Here is a 20,920-nt window from a genome sequence, read left to right as displayed (position 1 = left end):
AGCAAAAAAAAAAAAAGAGGACATAAGGATTTTAAACATATGGATTCCATCCTGATCTGAACGTTGAATATAATAAAAGTCCTTAAGATTTATGGGTGACATCTTTAAACCAGAACAGACACTTTACAGTGACACTCAAACGATAAAATATGTCAAAAGCATATTCAGCAAAGTCTATTTTAGGTTACCTACTTTGCCTTCACCATTGATAAAATATTTGAATACCCAGAAGAAAACTGTCCAGTTTTTTTTTTTAGACAAATTAAACAGACAGGAAGAAAAGAATCCTTTAAGAGGCCTACCTTGAGGTCGAAGGTGTGAAAGTCATGGAGCATTCTCTCTCCTGAGACCTGCGACAGAGCAGGAGGGATGAGATGTCAGTCACGATTAGGCTACAGTGCAATTACAGAGTAACTACTCTGACAGTGATTGATCAATGAGGAACTTCTTTAATGAAGACAAGGACTCCGGGGCTCCCACAAGCAAATTGGTAAAAGTAAGAGGTGGGGATTGTGTCCCAGTTTGCTAAACGCCCTGGGAGAACGATTCAGTCTGTAGCTGCAAAATTTCAAAGATAGAAATACAGTACGTACAAATCCATGTGATAAACAAAAGACACACATATCTCTAAAGTCGATTGGGCACTGCTATTGAAAATAAAGTACAAAACAAGCTTCAGAGATCAAGTCATCTTACGTCCGGGTAGGAAAAAACTCACGAAAATAACTAATATTTCATAAATAATTTGTTTATCAGTGTGCCAATGGCAATATTTGATCATATATATGTATACAGTTTACTCTGAAAGGCTTAAGAAAAGCACGTATAGACCCTTTAATGGTTCAAAGAAGGGTTATATAGTGAAATTTTATACAATCTTCCCATTGCTACCAAATCCATCCTTCCATCCGTGTTGACAGTTCCTCTCTGTGGACCTGTCCCACCTCCTCTAGGGACTCAAAAAGACATTATCAGGCCAAACAGGAAACTTTATCTCTTTGGGGTATCAAAGAAATCGCACTCTAGACATGCCCATAGTGTGTCACCAGGAAGGCTTTTCGTTGGCATTCTCAAATCCAAACCACTGCATCATGTGGAGGACTGGTCGTTTGACTCCCAGTTCAGTCCAAGTGCTTTTACAGCGGCCAGTCTGTGGGAGAATCCCATTTCCATCACCTGTACCTGTGATTTTATCCATTTGTTCACAACTCACAGCTCATGGCCACAGGGGAGGTTAAGAACATCAATAGCTGATTAGTAAATTAAGAGCTTTAGCTGCTTTACGGAATTACTCCAGAGATCTGACAGTCAGCCTCCAGTTCTTCTCTTTTTTTACATCATGGTAGTAAACTATACAGGTGAAGGAGGCACTTGTTACAGGTTAAGCTCTCTTGTCTGTAAAATCCTGGCCCCAGACTTGGAGGTAGGACTCATTCAAGACGAATTACAATCAAGAAAGAGCTGACAGCTTTATGAAACCTAAGGAGTACGTCGTCTGCATAAAAACGGATAGATTGTCTAGGCTTTTCGTCACAACTTAGTATGTTTTCCATAAATGTTATGAACAGACTGCGACAGAGCTCTCTGGCAAAAAAAAAAGGTTTAGATAAAATCCCCCTTATGCCAACATGATGCATTGGAAAAATACAAGTTGGAAAAATCTTTAAGAAATCTCTGAGACAATCAAGTTTCTGAGAATTGTTGCTGTTATACCTGGTAACCTATTGCTTATTTTTTCACATGAAAAACCGGCTGTATTACAGAGTCTCTAAAATTACCGTTTAACAAATAGAATAGATGCTTAAAGTTAAATTGCAAAACTGCAAGAAAAGGGTAAAAATATTTATCCAGGTCTCTTTGTATCCTGACAAACTGGGTTATACCGACAGATGGCTGATAACCATTTGTTAGGAACACAGTCCTCATTTTTATTTTTGCAAACTGGTATACAGTAGTGCTTGTAGCACAAAACAGGCATAAACAGGCCAACTCAAACAGGTCTGCCTCAGCTGGGCTGTCACAGCTTCATTGCTAAAACACAAGAATTCAGGCCCTAGAGGCACTTGCTTCATATGCCACTGTGCAGAAATCCAGTTTTTAATTCATCCCCATAATTCACTCCCTGTGAAAATCTGGCCCTGCCTTGCAGTCTGACCCACCATACGGAGGGACACATTGGCTCTCTGTTCTTTTTATGTCATGTAAACGTAGGTGAGTGGGGTGCTTGCCAACAGCAGTTGGCTCCTGGAGTAAAGCATGTCATTTGTGCAAAAGCCTTTTTCCTCCTTTTCACATCAGACATCAACCAGAGGCATCCGTCCGTCCAGTTTCCACCTCTTCTCAGCAAGTTTTCCCAGACCTCCACTGCAACCTCTGCCGCCCTTTCAAGGATAATGCTAAGGGTCTGCCTAAAAAGGATATTGTTCTATAGGGTTTTTGAGGGTCTGCCATAAATGGCTCTCACTCCACGTAACTAACACCTCACCAGGTATTGGCGTTGTCACAGGATGTCCAATCCACCTTAAAGCTCTTCCCTGATAGCTGGGGTTCACGCCTCAAGGTACATCCCCAGACAAAATTTGATGGACACTTATTTCTGCTGCCTGTATCTGCTACACATTCTCACTACCAACTCATCATATATGGACATATGGTTCGGGTCCCCTCCACGTCACATTTTTGACCTTTTGGATGTACCCAACTTGTCGTTTTTTCATGTGCTGGCTGTTCCAATTAAATCAGAGGTCCCAAACCCTTGGGATGCAGTACCGCATGAGGAACTGGTACCGGGTTAGTGTTAGGGTACCAGTATTGGTCTGGTATTGGTCCAATCCAGTTTGCGTCCCAGTCCGCATCTATTACCGCATCCCAATGGTAAGGGACCTCTGATTTAATGGGAAGAGCAAAAAAAAAAATTAAAAAATGATAAGTTGGAGACACCCAAAACGTCAAATAGTGAGGTGGAGGGGACCCTTAAGTCCGTATATGATGAGTTGGTAGTGAGAATGCGTTGGTATCAGGGATCTCATCTGTTTGAACCCACACCTCATGACCTCAGGGGAGAGTGGTACCATTGTTTGACTAGTTGTCCTCTGGCTCAAATTTCAAATTTACCAAAATGGGCCAGTAAAAATTTGAACACTGTGCCAGTCAGTCAATGAATCCCAAACTCCAATCCTCTCGCTTCTGAACAAAAGGAAACATTTCCAGTCTTTTTTTTTTTTTTTTTTCCCTGGCTAATTAAAAAAAATTACTTAACTGCTTAGGTTGTCTTACATGCTGTGATTTGGGGATTTTCTAATAGACCCTGAGATCATGAGTTCAAATCCAGGAGGGATTATACCAGAGACTCTAAAAATGAGACCCTATCCCTACCTGATTGACACTCAGCATTAAGGGCTTGGACTGGGTGGGTTAAACCACCAAATGGTTCCTGAGCGTGACTGTGTGTGCAGAAATATGAGAAATATGCAGTACAACTTTCACAAACCAGGTGTTTGACAGTTAGTAGAATTTTAAATATATTTCTGTATCAAAAGTACATTGATTAATCTGTAGCATGTTAAAATGAGTCAGTTGAATTAGACTCTAGAGATTCCAAAGATTGTAGGAGATTGTTGAAGATCCTGGAATTCTTAAACAACAAACTTGGTATAAATAAAAAAAAAAGATATACCAAAGTGCAAGTTGTAGAAGATTATCCATACTTGCGGAAAAAAAAAAACTATGTATTTAGCTTCATAAATATTCTGTTTAATGTGCACCAACAATAATTTATTTACATTTTTGGATAAACTAAGAATTTACATTCTTGGTTTATCTGTATTTCACTCCTTCTGTTTCGTGACATACTGTATGTAGCATTCTTGATAGACATATGGAGGACAAAAAAGACTTTTCTGATTATTTAGCGAAGCGCTTTCCTTTAAAATGACCTATAACTTGGATTTCCTTCACAGCTTATCTGAGCAACATCTGCTGTATTCACAATTCAATGATTTGCCATGCTCTCCTGTTCCCATAGAAACCAAGTCCAGTCACCCAATAGTTTTGAGGGTACAACATCTCTGTAAGTGTATTTAAGTGGACAGATTATAATGGATTCTGTTGTATGAGCAGTCTCTGAACATAATTGCAAGTAATCAGCACCTAGAGTGTTATGTGGCAAAGGGTTGCCATATTTAGCTGTATCAAGCAAAATTTCTAAAGCGGTGAAAAGAAAAGTTCAACCAAAAGAACAAGAACGCACAGAAGGGGTAGAGGTACTTGTGTTGATTGTGTAACTGTAGATGTTACATTTGTGGAGAAATACTTTGCATTTGCACTATAGAAACATTTACGATAAGTAAAAGAAAAAAAAATGTTTCTGCCACAGTGCCAAAGACAAATTATATACTGAAGCTATGTGCAGTCTTTCACTTTTGTCTGCCCTACAATGTCTTAGAACATTCATTGCTGTATCACTACTTCAAGAAAAAACTGAAAAGTATGTTTGAAATAAATATACTGTCGAACTACTTCCTTTTCATGCTCTTAACAAACACTTTAAATATAGACCTTAGTCACAATTGTCCTTATTGATGGATATAGGCTGTCTATGGGCGAGACATCGGCAAACATGTTCGGCACTCTAGAGTGGCCCACACAAAATGCCAAGGTCGTAGCCTTCGTAGAAAAAAAGACTGTACATTGAGAGATTTTACTCTCACGGATACTGTTTTTGGTTTGATGTCTGTTACAAGTCCCAAGTCAGTGACAACAGCTGGCGAAAAAAGCAAGAAACTCAGCTGGTAAAACATCTGCCAATGTAGGTCATTGACATCAAGTTTGTAACATAATCAGGAGGTCATGGAGAAGCAGGGATTCTAAGAATGCCCACTAATATCCTTTACCACTGAAGTAACGTTTGTCTTTATAACATCAAATTGATTAAATGTTAGATTTGTTATCATCACAGCAATTTGGGTGCATAGAATTGTCAGAAACTTATAAGAATATGCAGAAATCCCTGTATGTAGGTGGTCTTTAGCCCTTCATTCCTCAATAATCATCATTATGATGTCAATGACATTACTAAACTACTGTTGGTAATTACAGATGGCCTTATAACCTTAGATATTCTGCCATCATGGAGAAGCATTACTGCCCAAGTATTTGATTGAGTCAATTTAAATCTTTTTGTATTTAGGGAGGAAAACTAGGACCAAATACGCCTGTTTTTACAACAGCATGAGTTTGCTCAAAATTGTTCAAGAACTTTTAATACATGTGTGTCATTAAAAAAGACTCTAAAGACACTGAAACGTCTGTTAGAGCAGAATGTGAAGAAGTTATACAAATGAAAAAGAAGAAAATTTCCTTCAACGGATGATATCTTCAACTTTTAATAGAAGAGGTGATGCCACATCCTAGAGTGTATACCCTTAACTTAATATTTTTAGGCCAATGATGGTCATCAAATCTAAAATGTGCTAATCCAATGCATAAAAGCTAAGCTTCGTCAGTTTGAATATTGAAACATTTATGTTATGTATGTTCTGCGGTGATGACAAATTTGATATAATTAAAACCTACAAAAGAAAAAAATGGGGGAAAAAACCCCTCCATTGGGAGTTTTCTCCTCCAATGTTTGCATTCTTTTTCCGTTTCTTCTGAATTATCTTAAACTGAGTATGATGTCAGCTTTTATTTTGCATGATAACAGCAGAATGAGTCCCTCAGAGCTGAAACGAGCAGCCATTTAGCGTGCTTGCTTGCCTCAGCACTCACAGGCAGACGCTTAAATGCTCAGCTTCCACCCAGAATGGTTCACGTGAGGGCCGCCTGAAGGGGGGCGGGATTGGCTTGATGCTGGTCCGGGGGAATTTCATGGCCATTCATCCCAGTAATGAGTCATGTCACTTTATATACAAAAAAGAAGAAATCTTTTCCCCCTGCTGGACAGACCTTTTGACACATTTTATTGTTCAGTGAGGCAAAAAAAACTCACTGAAATTTAATGCCTGCTCCAGGTATAGTCAGTATATTTTCATTGTTTTTTATGCTTGAGAGTTCCACACTAGCCTTAGTTATGGAGCGTGTGGGGATGGAGCAGCATGACCACTGCTAATTGCACATCGGCGTGGTTTGGTCTAAAGATGGCCCATTCATCACTCTTACGGTAGTGTCCAATCAGCTGTGCAACATTCCGGTCATTTCTAGGCTCGTTTGAATTTGGCTCAATTTCAGGGTGTCAGCAAGTGCAACAGCGCTCAGTTTGCTTAAAAGCTTTTCTCATTTATTTATTGGGTTTGAAACACCAGTCTTCATCCAACTGTGAGTAAAAAAAAAAAAAAAGAAAACAAGAATTTTCTTTTTAAACTAACTGCTCATGATTTTTTTTGTTTTTTTTGTTAAAAACTGGGAAAAACTGAGGAATGACATAAGTGCAAGTTTTCCAGCAAATTTACCAGGTTGGCTCAGGGCAGCATTTGTACTCGGGAGGCGACAGTCACATTTTACAAACCCTTCAGTGGTCACGGATGTTGTAAGAAAAGTTACAATTTTACAGTGACCGGAGAATTTTTCTCCAAGGTTGTGTCGGAATTCCCGTCCTAATCCCTAACTACTAAAAAACTATATAGTGCGGGACTACATAGTGCCCTGGATTTTGGGTTGGGTGTATCTCCAAAGAGGACATCGGTCAGAGGCCGCCCAGGCACATTTTGAGGTCGCTCAATGGCACTCCAGTGACAGGTGGGGATGACGCCATTACGGCTATAGGTCGAATCAATAGCTGGCTACAGCTCTGAGTGGATGATGGGTAAATGTCTCCAGACGGCGGCTGTCCAGATCAAGTGCCACCGATTGCTACCTGCCGTGTAGCCCAGGGGTATATAAAAATTGGGCCCTTTTACATTCTGCACACCTGACTACCACCATCTACATCAGGGGTAGGCAATCCTGGGCCTCGAGTGCCAGCTTCCTGCATGTTTTCCACCATACCCTGCTCTGGCATATTCTTATTGGCTGGACACACCTGAACCAGGTAATCAGTCATGAGTAAGAACTCATGACAATTACCTGGTTCTTCCTGAATCCAAGGGGAGAGAGTCACTCAGTCCCATATAAATTATAAATAAATTGTATTTTCACACATAAAGCATAAACTGATTCATATAATCCATAGCAATAAGTTGAAAACTCCGATTTAAAGCTGTCTAAAGAATAAATGCAGGTTAAATGTCAACATACTGTAAAACCCTTTGGAGTGATATTGTGCTGTACAAGTCCATACATTTTACAGACTACCTATTATAGCTGATGTGTGTGAAAGGATATATTTCTCACATAAAACCATTTGTTCAGATATTGGAAGGAAACCTAAAGAATATTGTCATCACGATGTAGCAATGACCCTTTTCAGTCTGGTAAATTCACATTTTCTGTATTACTATTTCAGAGGGAGTGGATTTAAAGCAGAAAAAAAGACTGATAATTCTCTAAACAGGATGAAATAGATGAATCTCAACTTATTTACTCTTTTAATTGGAAATGTCTGTCACCGAGCAGCAAGCCGAGTCCTCTTCCAAGCCATTATCTGTCTGCCTGGATTACTTGAAGGTGTTTCATGAAGAGCAATGTACTGGGTGTCAACGGCGGCTATTGAATTTATTCCCTCTGAAGGTAATGGGCTCAAAAATAGAAACGACCCCCCCCCCTCTCAAAAAATGCATAAGAAGATCAATTTGTTAAGGCTACAGTTACACAATTTACATCCAAGACAGGACAGATCAGACTAACAAAGAAACAAAAAAAATCCCATGAATGTGATTTGCTTTTAAAGTTAACTTTTGACAACCTCTTTAAGTTGAAATGATTAATCTTCCAATGACAAACTTAAAAAAACGTGTGCTTAGTCAACTACTAAAAGTACCATAATGGGCAATAATTGAGGTGGCAGCAGCTCACTGCCTTCTGATTGGTTGGTTGGGGCCGTTCAAACCCCAGAAGTATAGACATAGTTTTCCTCGACAAAGATTCCAAACTTCATATTAACCCACATTGTAAAATAAGTAAATCGTTTGGATTAAAAGGTAAATTATGTGTAGGTTAACATATGGTAAACCACCATTTGCACCACCTTTGCACGTTAGTGACTGGGATAGGCTCCAGCATCCCCATGACCCAGAAAGGGATTAGGTGGGTTTGAAAAGCGGATTTTAACTTAATAAGGACATAAAAATGTAAAGGAGTTTCCTTCAAGCAAATTAAATTTCCAACTGATATCTATGGTACTGTCAGTAGTCAGTATTCTACTAAACTATCTACATTTGTGAGTGTCAACCCTACCGTCTGTCTGTGATTGCCTGTAATTGTGCTGTCTTTAATGGAGAAGAATGCAAAAACTTCCTAATAATGCCAATGATCAATCATTTGTAAACTTAGAAGTTTGTTGTTGAGACTCGTTAGTGTGGTAACTGAATTTAGTTCTCTATGGGGTCAACTACAGAGAGATATAGTATTACCTTTCCATCAAAATAATTTTGACAGGTGACCTTTGACCTGCACATTCCAAAGTGATGACGTAACAATTTGATATAAACTTTATATCAAATATAAACTTTATATCAAATTGTTACGTCATCACTTTGGAATGTGCAGGTCAAAGGTCACCTGTCAAAATGAGTTTGATGGAAAGGTAATAGTATATCTCTCTAACTACACTCAAGGTATTTCCCTAATTTGGAAATAACTCTTTCAATAAGATTGACAGTTTAGTTCAAAGACCCCGCCTCCTTATATTTACAGTTTTGACTTCAAAGAAAACAAAACTGAAAAGGTATTATTTGAACAATAATGAAAGTAGTTTATTTTGAAAAGTTGAGGAACTGTACATTAAAGTCGATGGAGTAAATAGCCCCTAGCGGTTAGATGCTTCACTGATGTTCCTGCTATTTTGCAAAAAAAAGTGTCAGTCCTGAATCCAAAGGCTTTCCACTTGGCTATTTTGGTTCAAAGTGGCTGGATGTGGATTGTTCAGAAGCAGAGTGTTTATATGGGATTGTGGGTATTTGTGTTGAGGCTCAGTGAGCGGGATTCAAATGTATACGGAAACGACCAAACACAATGCTCCTTTTGAAGTGTTTCATCGCAGCACGCACAGTTTTTCTTTTATTTTTCCCCTCTGTACACTATGACAAGAGCGCACACGAAGAAAGAATTTGCAGTAAGCAGTCGTATCATCTCATCTCTTATTTATACGGAGCTCCAATCCCTGACAGGATCAACACCTCTATATGCTGCAAGAAAAGTAAACACACTCTCACACAAACTATATTGTTGTTTTTTTTTTTAGTTGTCACAGAAACAATAAGACATAGTGGACATTACCCAACCTGAAAGTTACAAATTATTCATCCTGAAGTTTGAGGGGTTGTGGTGTCGGTTCTTTTACTCTAAACGTAACTAGCTTAACTTTCATTACCTGTCTATATATAAATACTTAGCTACATGCACACAAACCTTATGGATTTTGGGTTGTCTAGGACCCTAGAGGGTTGTAGAGAGAAGCCACAGCATCTTAAGAAGAGTGCAAGTGCATCTTGCAGCTCAAGGGCATGTATTGTGGTATCATAAGGTATTGGTAAGGCTATTATTAACTGCAATAATTGAAAACATACAGGTGATGATGTCATATCATCACCTGCGCAACATGCTAATAATTAGTAAGGAGCAAGTACCAACCCAAGTACTAGTAACGAGGACTATAGAAGACTGTAGTGCAGCAATAGGTTGCCCATCCAAACTACGCTTTGATTGTCTAATTTCCTAATTTCCAACAGTCTGTTTTAGCCTTTTTTTCGGGATCTATTGCTCGCAACATGCCAGTAAATAAAAAATATACAAGAACATCTTCTTTCTTACAAACAGTGGTCTACAACCTTGATATGGGCCACCTGCATCCCCATACAGATTTTTTACTTTGTGTTACTTCTTGTGTTATACCCCATCAGCATTTCAGAGTTTGCCACTTGACTAAACACACGTGAATGAAAACAAACATCCTATTCCAAGAAGAAGCTGATCTGGTTGTGGATTCTTGTTAAAGTCCCACTCTAATCATCTCTTCATCTGTTTCTAAAGTGTTCCTAGTAATATTTTATTCATGTTTCTGTTGTTCTTAGCCAAAATCAAAAAAGTGGTGTCATTTTCATAGACATAATTTCAGCGGTGCGGCTGTAGTTCATAAGAAAATCGCCTCTGAGTTGTGGACTGTTATCGCAGAGTAAGCCTGCACTTGTTTCCCATGATCCCACTAGCTTACAGCCCCACAAAATCCAAACCTAATATTACAGGTGCAACAAAAATGCCGATCAATATTGGAGCTATCCAGACATACAGTTTCAAGACAAATGCGGATGTGGAAAACAAAGACGTTCATGGATATATTTCTCTACAAGTGGATGTGTTGAAATTGATTGAAAAGAGAGCTGATGGCTTGTAGATTGTAGTTTCTGAATAACTTTTTCAAACTGCATTTTTTTGTCTGCTCCTGATTCAAGACATTTGTATTTGCTAAAAATACCAAAAACACAATTTCATTGGAGTGGGTCTTTAAACATTGACTGTCAGTCTTTAAGAATTACTCTAAGATATACAGCTAGTTGTAGATAAATACCTCAGTGTTTCCCCAGTGCTGATAAAGTGAGAAATCCCTCTTTGATGATAATTTGAGCGTAGACACTTAGACAAGAATATTTCAGGAGGGCAGATTTTGTCCCTTCACATCTCTCTCAAAAAATCCCCCCCCCCCACCACCCCTGCAGAAACTTCCCAACCAAGTCAGTGATCGATGATGCAATGTGTCATATGCTTCTGACAGTTTGATTGTTTCTGTGTTTTTCACACGCAGACGAGCGGGAGGGCAAAAAAGAAAAAAAGGTTTCATGTGTTGCTCAAGGTCCTTTAAGATATTCCCCATCCCACATCTCCCTGCACAATTAATTTTATCTTTGGGGTATTATCAAGAGGAAGCCTGGTAAAGCAGCATGTCAGAAAAATGGCCCAGAACCCCAAAGCCCACAGTGGGAATTAATCTGTTTGACAAGATCTCCCACAAATGATTTGCCGGGCTTTCTTTCAGCTGGATGTTGCCACTACTCTTAATGTCTGAGTGCAGAACAGTTGCAGATTGAATACACTGAAAGCACTAAAGTGAGCAGTGGCAGTGTGATCAATGCGTCGCACACAGAAATAAAGGAGAAGTAGAAATATTTCTGATTTGATTGTTGAATTGGGATTACCATCACTCTGATCAAATACAAGGTCAGAACTTTCCCCCAAAATTTGACTCCTGACGCTAGTTAGCCCTGCTTTCGAAACGAATGACATCAAACAGACGTTTGATGCATTATCCGGAACGTAAAATAAAATTAATCAAAGTAATGATTGAATAATTATCTCAAGTGCAATTAATTAAACATGCCAATGAACTCATCTTGAACAGCTGTCCTAGCTGCACCACTTAATCACTTGTGAGAATTACCAAACACAAATGGAGGACGCCGAGTGCACGCAATAATCTCTGCAAAGTGCATTGTTTACAAACAGTAATTAATATCACACCATGTAGAAGTGGGTAAAGGGACTGCAGTGCACGGCTGTAATTGCACCGCAGAGAGTTGGGTTTCTCCCCACCTCTACTTAAGGAAGACCTGAGCTGAATAGTAAAAGAGTAGGGAGCACACAAAGATCATTATTCTAGGTTTTTTGAGGAGTCATCTTTATATATGACAATAACATGGCAGCTTTTAGGTGTTAGAAGTTTTGAGTCTTTATTTTCAAAAAAAAAAAAGAGAGGCCTGATTCAACTTGATGAACAGCATCCCTAAGGTTCTGAGAGTTTTTATTTTTATTGTAACTTATAGCGGTTCTAGACTACAAGGACCATATTGTTATCACAATTCTTCTTTCTTTCTTACTGTAAACAAACCTACAAACCTAGTACCTTGTGAAAAAGAATTTTTGATTTTGTGAATGACCCCCTAGACCTCCCCCACCCCCTCAAGAAAAAAAAAAGTGGGAGAAACTATCAAAAAAAGGAATGGGGCAAAAATATTTCATGGGGTTCAAGAAAAATAATCCACCAACAAAACCAAAACACTGAAGGAAGCTTTGAAATTTTGATGGTTATGGCCACAGGAAATATGGCTCGGTGGCCATTTTGTGCCACATTTTTGCACAGTATAGGAAAAAAAAAACTTTTGTTTGAGCCGTCTTCACACAGTGTCACACATATACATATCTCCAGCTCAAATCTACAACCCCAACGGAACTTTTGTTACTCTTTGACCTCAGGAAGAGGCAGCCATATTGAATTTTCCAAAAATAAAAGTAAAATCCTCTTTAGTACCAACTACAAATTTAAACTTAACACCTAACAATAATGTTGAAGCTCCTGGAAATGAGATTCACAAATCTATTTTCTTAACCCCTTTAATCCCTTTCAGATTTATAGGGTTGCTGGAGCCTATCCCAGTAATCGCTGTGCGAAGGCAGGGTACAGCCTGGAGAAGTTGCCAGTCCCTCCCAGGTCGCTTTAAGCTTCAATCAATTTAAGACTTGCTTTAAGAAAATTTTAGAAATAGGTCTAAACTTTAAGTAACTATATCCGAACCACTTTTTGCACCTTCACTGTAAATGTAGTCAGTCTAAAATAACAAGAGATGCTTTAAAGTTGCTGTGATGAAGTCATTTTGGGCTTTTATGGTCTGCCGAGCTCGACACACAGCACAAACTCTGTGACTTTCACGTGAGAAATCTCTCCAGAAATGAAGCCTGACAGTGCACTCGTTGTCAGCCGAGCAGACAGAAGCTGTCCTAAATCTGAACCATCCAAAGCTCTCACCAACACTTCACATGTGGTCCTCTAGCTGTAAACCTACACTTTAATCATCTCAGTAATGTAGATCTGTAGCTTAGTTAAACATAATGAACGACTGATTTATGACGCAAGCGCGCACTATTAGCATTTCAGTAATTACACAGCTAATAAGAAGCTATGCTATTGTCGTTAGGCTGTAAAACCATTGTGGGGACCGGAGTATAAAAAAGAATAATTAGCATATTTATGAAGAGTTTAATATCTTTCACAGCGCTGTGCATTTCAGTGAAGACGATACCTTTGGCACACAAGTAAGAAACGGTAATGAAAATAAGCTTAATGAAACACAAGCAATAAACTAATTTTTTATCATTTATTTTTTGTACAATCAGAATGTTTCAAAACACGTTTAGTTTTCTCAAAATGCAGCACATTTCCATAATAATTATCCCTCTAACATCAAAGCTTTAGCACCAGAGTTGGTATTCTTTTGACAAACATAATTCAGTAATAGTTGACCCAATCAATGTTGCGACATTATGCATATTATGTTTAGTATCGGTACAAAGCCAAATGTCAGATTTGGCTGATCCTCGATCACGTGAACGGTCCAAGAGTTCTGGTATGTCAGAGAGTGTGTTTAGGTGTCGACATGTTAAAGGGTTACGATGTAAAACTATGACCACAATTATTCTAGTCAAAAGCAGTGTTTATGTATTCTTGAGGCCAGAAATCAAAAGTATAAATATTTCTTTTGACTACTGTAAGACTACAACCGCTTGTGCAAACAAACATAATTCCACCTTATAGTAGTGACATGTTTACCCAATTAACATGAGCTCGCTGACTTTGACAGAGAAAAGAGGCTTTTCACTGTAATAAAAGTCTTCAATGACACTCCAATAAAAATAGTGGATTTCGTCTTTTAGAATTTTTTCTACATACATATATATAACAATTTGAGATCAAAACTGCGTTTTGAAGTATTTCTTCATTCATGTCATGGATAATAAAACCCAGCATTTGAAAAAGATCCAAGTTGTGATGCAGCAGCTGAAATGGACGAGTCAAAGTCTCACTTGTGAACAAGTAGATCCATTAACGTCTTAATTTCCCTCATCTGAGCTGTACAGCCGGATGGTTTTGATATTGCTCGCCATTTTTGTCACCTCGCCAATGTTAGCTTGGGGTTGTGAGGGGTCTTAAGCTAGCCTGAAACAAAGGCATGATGGGATATCAGAGGCAGCGGTACAGCCAATAACTCAGAGGCAAATTACTGATGAACTACTACTATTCTGCTTTATGATTATGACTAAAAATGGTGTAATCGGTTCAAAAAGTGCATTATTTTGTCAAGCTGGCAATAGCTCAGGGGTTAAAGGGTTAAATTTGAGTGACCTCATTCAATCTTAACCTAAAACCTCAGTGTTCAGTAATAGTAGATGTATTGTGTTTCCAAAAGTGTACTTCATGTACTTTTGGTGAAATGCTCTGCTGTATTTGGTTAAGCCATAAAATTAGTAATAACACATTTGTAAAAATTATTAAAAGTCTGTCTCCTGCCACCACAGACATCTTTTAAAAATGGCTCCCTTTCCATTTAGCACTTAATATCATGCTCAGTGAGGCCTTCAGGGTCTGAGATGATATTTTAACATTTCACAATCTGACCTTTAAGTACATTTGCAGCTCAGTTGTGAAAATTCATTGAACTTCTTTCAGGGCGGATGTGCATAAAACATGTAGGTCTCTTAAGTTTTTAAATCTGGAATAAAAATCCCACAAAAAAGATTTTTGATTACTTATTTTACTAACATAAAATGCATGACCGAAGATTTAACATTTACTCCTGACTTCAATCATCTGTGCTATTGCAGCGCTGTAACCTCCATCCCCCCTTTTTTATCTGATGCCCCCTTCTTCTCTTTTCTCAGCTGTTATTGTGGAAGACTAAAGTAACTCAAATGCTCAGTCACGCACACACACATACACACACATCTGTCTCTTTCTTTTTTTCCAGTTTAAAAGTTGCAGCAGAGCCATCCATCCGTCCAAACCCATAGACCATGAAATTAGGTTAAGACGTAAGGCTGTGAATGACACAGGTGTGGATACAAATGAGAACATCTGAATGAAGAAGTACAGTTCCAGGAAGCCTGATACTGTTTTCGTTATGGCCTTTCAGAATTACATTTTACAGCCTCCCCCCTCATGTTGGCTGGCCCAGCTGCTCTTGTGTAGTAGTGGGCAGAGTGAGGCGCTGTCATAAATTCTGGAAAACTGACGACCAAAGACAGTTGTCCTTTTTTTCCTACTCCATGTTTCTTAAAGTCCCGCTATGACAATTTTTTTCATTTAAAAAAAATCATTTTCGGTAGTGTTTTAATGTATTATTATTTAGTTTTTAACCAAAATCCCACAACCTAAATGTCCTAGAAAGCCATTTTCCATGCTGATCTGAAGCCTCTTTCAAAATCTCCTCTGGGTGGGCGTGGCTATTAGCTGTGAGCTGAATAGCTCCGCCCCCAATCCCCTCATGTCCGATTATGATAGCTGTGTGTCTCGCTAGCGTAAATCTGCTGCTACATAAAAATGTCAAGCAATATCGGAAATGTCCGGCTGTATAAGTTAAATTAACAGGGATTTAAAAGGAAAAATACTCAGAAATGCAAAAACAAAATTATTTCTTACTACATTTGTTCTCTTTCATAAGAAAAATTCCACATGTACATGTCAAAAACTCAAAACATATGGTTTTCATCAGAGTTGGACCTTAAAAAGAATTATTTATGTTTGAAAATATCTTATATGTAGCAAAAAAATGTTTAGATCTTTTCATATTTGTGATAATTTGCAATTGCATGATCTGGTACTTTTTGTTTTTTCTTAGAATTCAGTACATTTTTGGCTGTTCTAACTAACCAGGTCTGACCAGAACTTTTATTGTGTTTTGGCATAATACTCTGGGGCATAAACTATATTTAGCAGCCACAAATTCTGCAATAAGCCCTACTTAAAAAGAAGGAAGAGGTCTGCAATGTTCATCAAAGTCACACGCCAACTTTGAGGCATAATGGAAAAAAAATAAATAAATAAAGGAAATCACATTGTTAGATTTAAAAAAAAAAGTATTTGAATAATGGGGAAGAAAATCAATATTTAGCTCCAACATCAGGGAAAAATTCTGTCTCGCACCGACCTGTTAACTCCTTTACTTCTTACCAGTGTTTATGTCACCTGTTTGAACTGGTTAACTCCTTAAAAGACACCTGTTCACTCCCTTAAACAGCTAGACTGCAACCTCTCCATCATAATCCAGACCAAAGAGCTGTCGAAGGACACCAGGGACAGGATTGTACACCTGAACAACCCATCTACAATAACCAATGAGTTTGGTGAAAAGAGAAATTATTATTGAGGACGGAACAAGATAGATCATCCAGCCTGACAACGATACTGAACACTTAGCAACAAACATTCTTGAGTGGCCTAGCCACCAGAAAAATATTTGGCAGAAGTTGAAAGTCTGTATTTTCCAGATACAGCCTTAAAACATGACAGAAAATGTCATTGACAACCAAAGTTACGTTACAAAGTATTGTGGTGAACTTTTCTTATTTTTAGCACCATCATCCAAATAAATTCTAAATTTATAAAACATGTATTGTCATTTCTTTGTTTCTATTCTTCTGTCTCTCACAATTGAAGTGCATTGTTATAAAGCTCCATATTACTTTTTAAGTGGGATAAATTGGTTAATTTTGCAGTCACCAATTTAGCAATTGCTAAACTTCCTGTCTCACATCAGTTCAATTCTGAAGATAAAATGCTTAACATCTTTGATATTTCAAAATATTTCCTGGAACTACAGCAAGCACGTTTGACAGATGATTTCAAATGTGACACGCGACAATCCTCAGAGGTTTATTAACGATGTTAAAAAGGATCTGCGCAGGAGGCCTGCTGCTGTCTGGCCTCGGAACATGACGAATCTGAGCGCTCCTGTTTCCTTTGCTCTGGCAGAGAACATCCAGCTGCCTCGCGTTCAAACAGGTTTCATCTCCCGTCTCAGCTTTTATCCATCACAGACAGGCTTGATGTGACACTGTACAGATGATCAGCTGCGCTGATGCAATTCACCCGGTGACGCATTTTGATCTTCTGATTGGTGGTAGGCCTTTCCAATTAGGTCCAGATATGCTTTGATCCTTTTCTCGGTGACAGTATCTCACAAACAGATGAAATCAATTTGAATATTATGGTCTTTATCTGCCACAAACTGTTTTTTTTCTTTCTCTTAAATAAAATTGGCATATAAAGGTAGAGCCTGACTAGGTGCGTGTGTATCACACTGTTGGATTTAAACTTGTGAATTAAAATAATAATCCAGGGATTTTTTTTTTTTTTTTTTTTTTTGCACAGTCTAAGCAATAAATGTGCATTTGTTCAGATCTGTTAACAAATTGTCTGGAAGCACTGATGACAAGAAAACCACAATTTTTCAAACACTAGAGACTTCTAGCATTAACCCCATATATTGAACTATATCATTTATGCTAAAAGACATTCCTGAAACCCAATTTTCTCTAACATGATCCAAACTTTCCTTAAAAACCCAATCGACATATATCTTAGACTGTGTTTTATTCCCTGTAGTTCATTATCATTCCACTAGGGGACAGTAGAGGGGCTATTGTGGCTCAATTCAAAATGGCTGCCTCCATTAAAATCTTTTGGCAGGAAAAGGTTTAGCTAATTTTACAACGTTTTTGTGAAAATAACTCATCTTTTCTTTTTTCTTTGTTAAAACAACTACTTGGTGTATTGAAAGAATGCAAAATTTAAGATGAATAAATATTTATAATACAGTTTTATTGTGTTAAAAATGTATGGATTAAAATTGAAACAATAAAACACTAAAACTCATTCCCTCTTGAGCTAGCATGTTGTGAACAAACATTGACTAAATTACCAAACATATCATAATTGATACTATGTGTATTTCATAAAATAAATGATTTAACACATATTTTGTGGATTTCATAAAAGGGTTTAAAAAATATCTTTATTCCAAAAAAAGTGTCAATTTTTAGATGCAGCAGGCTTTATAGGGGTTAAAAAAAAACCTTTTTTTAATCAACATCGGTCTGCACGGATACAAGGACTGCTCTGCTGCTTTCACAGGATAAGGCGGTGATTGATTGGCCCTTTGGGGGCATGTGTGGTGCATGAGGGAGATTCAAGGAGGAATTTGCTAACCAATAATCCAGTCCATTTTTGAATGATGTTTTCTCAGTGTTTTCAAGGTACCATGACGGAAGAGAGTGGAAACTCAAAGGATAATGGAAAAGCAATCAGGTGAGAAAAAAGAAAAAAAAAAAAAAACTAAAAATCAAGGCGTATTTTATAAAATATACAAGAAGGTCGGAAAGAAATAAAAAGCAATTTGACTACAGACATCTTAATTCAGTCGTATTGATTCATATAATGTGAAATGAACATGGGTTAAGTGGTGAATTAGCTTATTTAATGTGTAATTTGTGCTTGTTTGCATGCTCTAGCAGTCCATTCTAATGCAGCGGCCCATGCAGGTTGCCAAACGGTCGACTGATTGTCAGTGCGTGCCGTGAAAAGTCCTGACGGTGGGTAATATTTCCCAACGTGTTCTTTGGATTAGAATAGCAGGTGCTGGCTCAGCTATGCATTCTATTGTATGCATTTTCTGTTTGAATGTCAACACTGTTATTACAGCAGGTGATGCAACAGCAGGTGTGTCTCTCTTTGTACCTCCCGACTGTCTTTCCGATTGCGTCTCCTCCAGCCTCTCCTGCTTTTTTTTCCCTTCCCTCCCCCCGTCAGCTTTGTTTAATAGCTATCATTACGTGTCCGTAAAATGGAATCCATTTGAAACCCACTTCTTCTGCCCTTTACAAGCATCTATTTTCTTCTAGTCTTGACATTCGACCACTCTTTCAGTCACTGACTGTAATGGGTGAAACGGAGAAAGTTCCATGTTTCTGTCTCGCCTTTCTCTCTCTCTTTTTTTTTTTAATATTCTTTCCCCCGCCGGTTTTAGGCGAAGGCCTGACAGTAGAGCTTCTGACTCGCTTGGGGAAAATAGACACTTTGACATTTCACACCCTGAAAATGCGCAAGCGCATGGCATTACTACTAAACACTGTTCATTACTGCTTTGACAGCTGATGACCAGGATTCAACCTTTCTGCACCGGCTTCAGCCAAGACTGCACACAAATGGGACTTTCTAACATCAAGATGTTGGGCTCGATGAAAGCTGAGAGGCAGCGTTTTTCTTTTTTCTGTCTTTTTTATCCTATGCCCCTCTGTCTCCTTGTCCTTACTCTCAACCGTATAATCAAGTGTTCTTATTGCTTTCGTTTCTACAAAGTCTGACTGTTTTGAAGAGAGGCTTCATTGCTGTTGAGAGACTGGTCAGGAAAAAGCCTTCAAAAATTTTAAAAACCAGATAGGGGTTTTAAATGTGGTCTTAAGATCTATGTACATTATTAATAGGCCTTTGTGTTATGTTGAATTCATAGCAACGGCTTAAAACCCTTTATCATCATCTACAAAGTAAAGGTTGTTTTCATGTGAACAAGCGAAAAATAATAGCTATTTCTGTCGGTTATTGTGTAATTAAATAAATATTCATCATTATCATGTGTTCTATAGTGTTTTATATTGCAGTTAGAAGGACATAGGTTGCTTAGAGACTGCATGCAAACAATTTTAAGCCTCGAAATCCATACATCTCTTTTCTATTGAAAAATGGGCCAACTTTCACCACCAAAGAATGTCAAGGTCGTAGACCACTCAGTGAAACCAGAGCGAAAATGTTCTCGTACATTTTTGTGAATGGGTATATTGTGGGAGACAGCTCGTGGCGAACACTTATACAACATGTAAGGGTAAGTAACGGTGAAGTAGGTGAAATATAGTACTGTCGCATAGATTTTTTTATTTTTTAAAACCACCCCAAATCCTGCAAACTGTACAAGGGGTCTATTCATTCTTTGCAGATTAGAAAGAAGACAGAGTGTAGTTTGTGTGGACAACCTACAGCCACCCGAACTGCCACAAATAATTCACAATGTCACACACGCAAAAGTTGAACAAACCATTTTCTATGACGCCCCCTGGGGAGACCGTATGAGCAAGACACCCTGATTACCCCCCCACCAGTGCATGTGACTAAGGCCTAAAGCTGCCAGGGTACTGTAAGGCGATGAAACTGCAGTTATTTGGTTCACACAGTCAACATCATATGTCCGGTTCAAGAACAACTTTCAAAAATAGGCATATTAATTAATGACAATTAAAAAATTAATAGTAATATTCAAAGATTTATAATAAACAAATAAATACATCAGATCTTTTGGATGTCTCCTAGTCTGAAGATAACAAAAACATGTTGTTCCTTTCAAACCCTAGACAGCTGAGTCAAATAAAAAAAAAAAAAAAAACACGACTCCACTATATCCTATCTGAAACTGATAGAGTATTTATTGAGTCAAACTTTATAACTATAAACCTTCTACTGATGCCATGTTCGATACTTGACCAATCAAAGTCACCTCCCATAGTTATCATGGGTAATAGTAAATTACACATTCTTACGTGGCGCTTTTACAGTCCCATTCACCATGTAAGAGTACACTGGTGGAGACAGTTGTTTAAAATAATCATGGATTTTGTGGTGCAAGCGCCAAATTTGGCATATATTTACCTAACATACCGTTTTTTAGAAAAGTATGTTTAGATTTTAAAATATGTACAATATATAAAATACACAATAGTATTCTGTGGGTATCCCTCAAGTTTAGACTCCATTTTGCGCATGCCTAATACTGTTGAGACTAGAGTAAATGGACATTGAAGTTGTTTTGTAACAATTGAGTGTGTGGCCGCCATCTTTAAAAAATGGCTGCCATTTTGGGATTTTTTTTCTCTTGCTAATGTCCTTTCTTCGAGAGGTGATCCTCTCAAGGTTCAGATCGTGTCACGGTTTTAGGTTCACGGTTCAGATCATATTTCG

At 38.1% G+C, this 20,920-nt stretch overlaps 1 protein-coding gene across 43 annotated transcripts in view; it reads right to left on the bottom strand.

Moving 5' to 3' along the window:
- Positions 1–20,920, bottom strand: part of LOC112155773 (protein tyrosine phosphatase receptor type D) — a 454,394-nt gene that overhangs the window by 234,283 nt on the left and 199,191 nt on the right. For all 43 annotated transcript variants that reach the window (XM_024287656.2, XM_024287657.2, XM_024287659.2 and 40 more), the window contains one exon: positions 303–350. The gene's annotated coding sequence lies outside the window, so the exon portion shown is untranslated. The remainder of the gene's footprint in view (positions 1–302; positions 351–20,920) is intronic.

This window comes from Oryzias melastigma, linkage group LG18 (genome assembly GCF_002922805.2).
Source record: "Oryzias melastigma strain HK-1 linkage group LG18, ASM292280v2, whole genome shotgun sequence".
NCBI lineage: Eukaryota > Metazoa > Chordata > Actinopteri > Beloniformes > Adrianichthyidae > Oryzias > Oryzias melastigma.
This window is presented reverse-complemented; position numbering and strand designations above follow the sequence as displayed.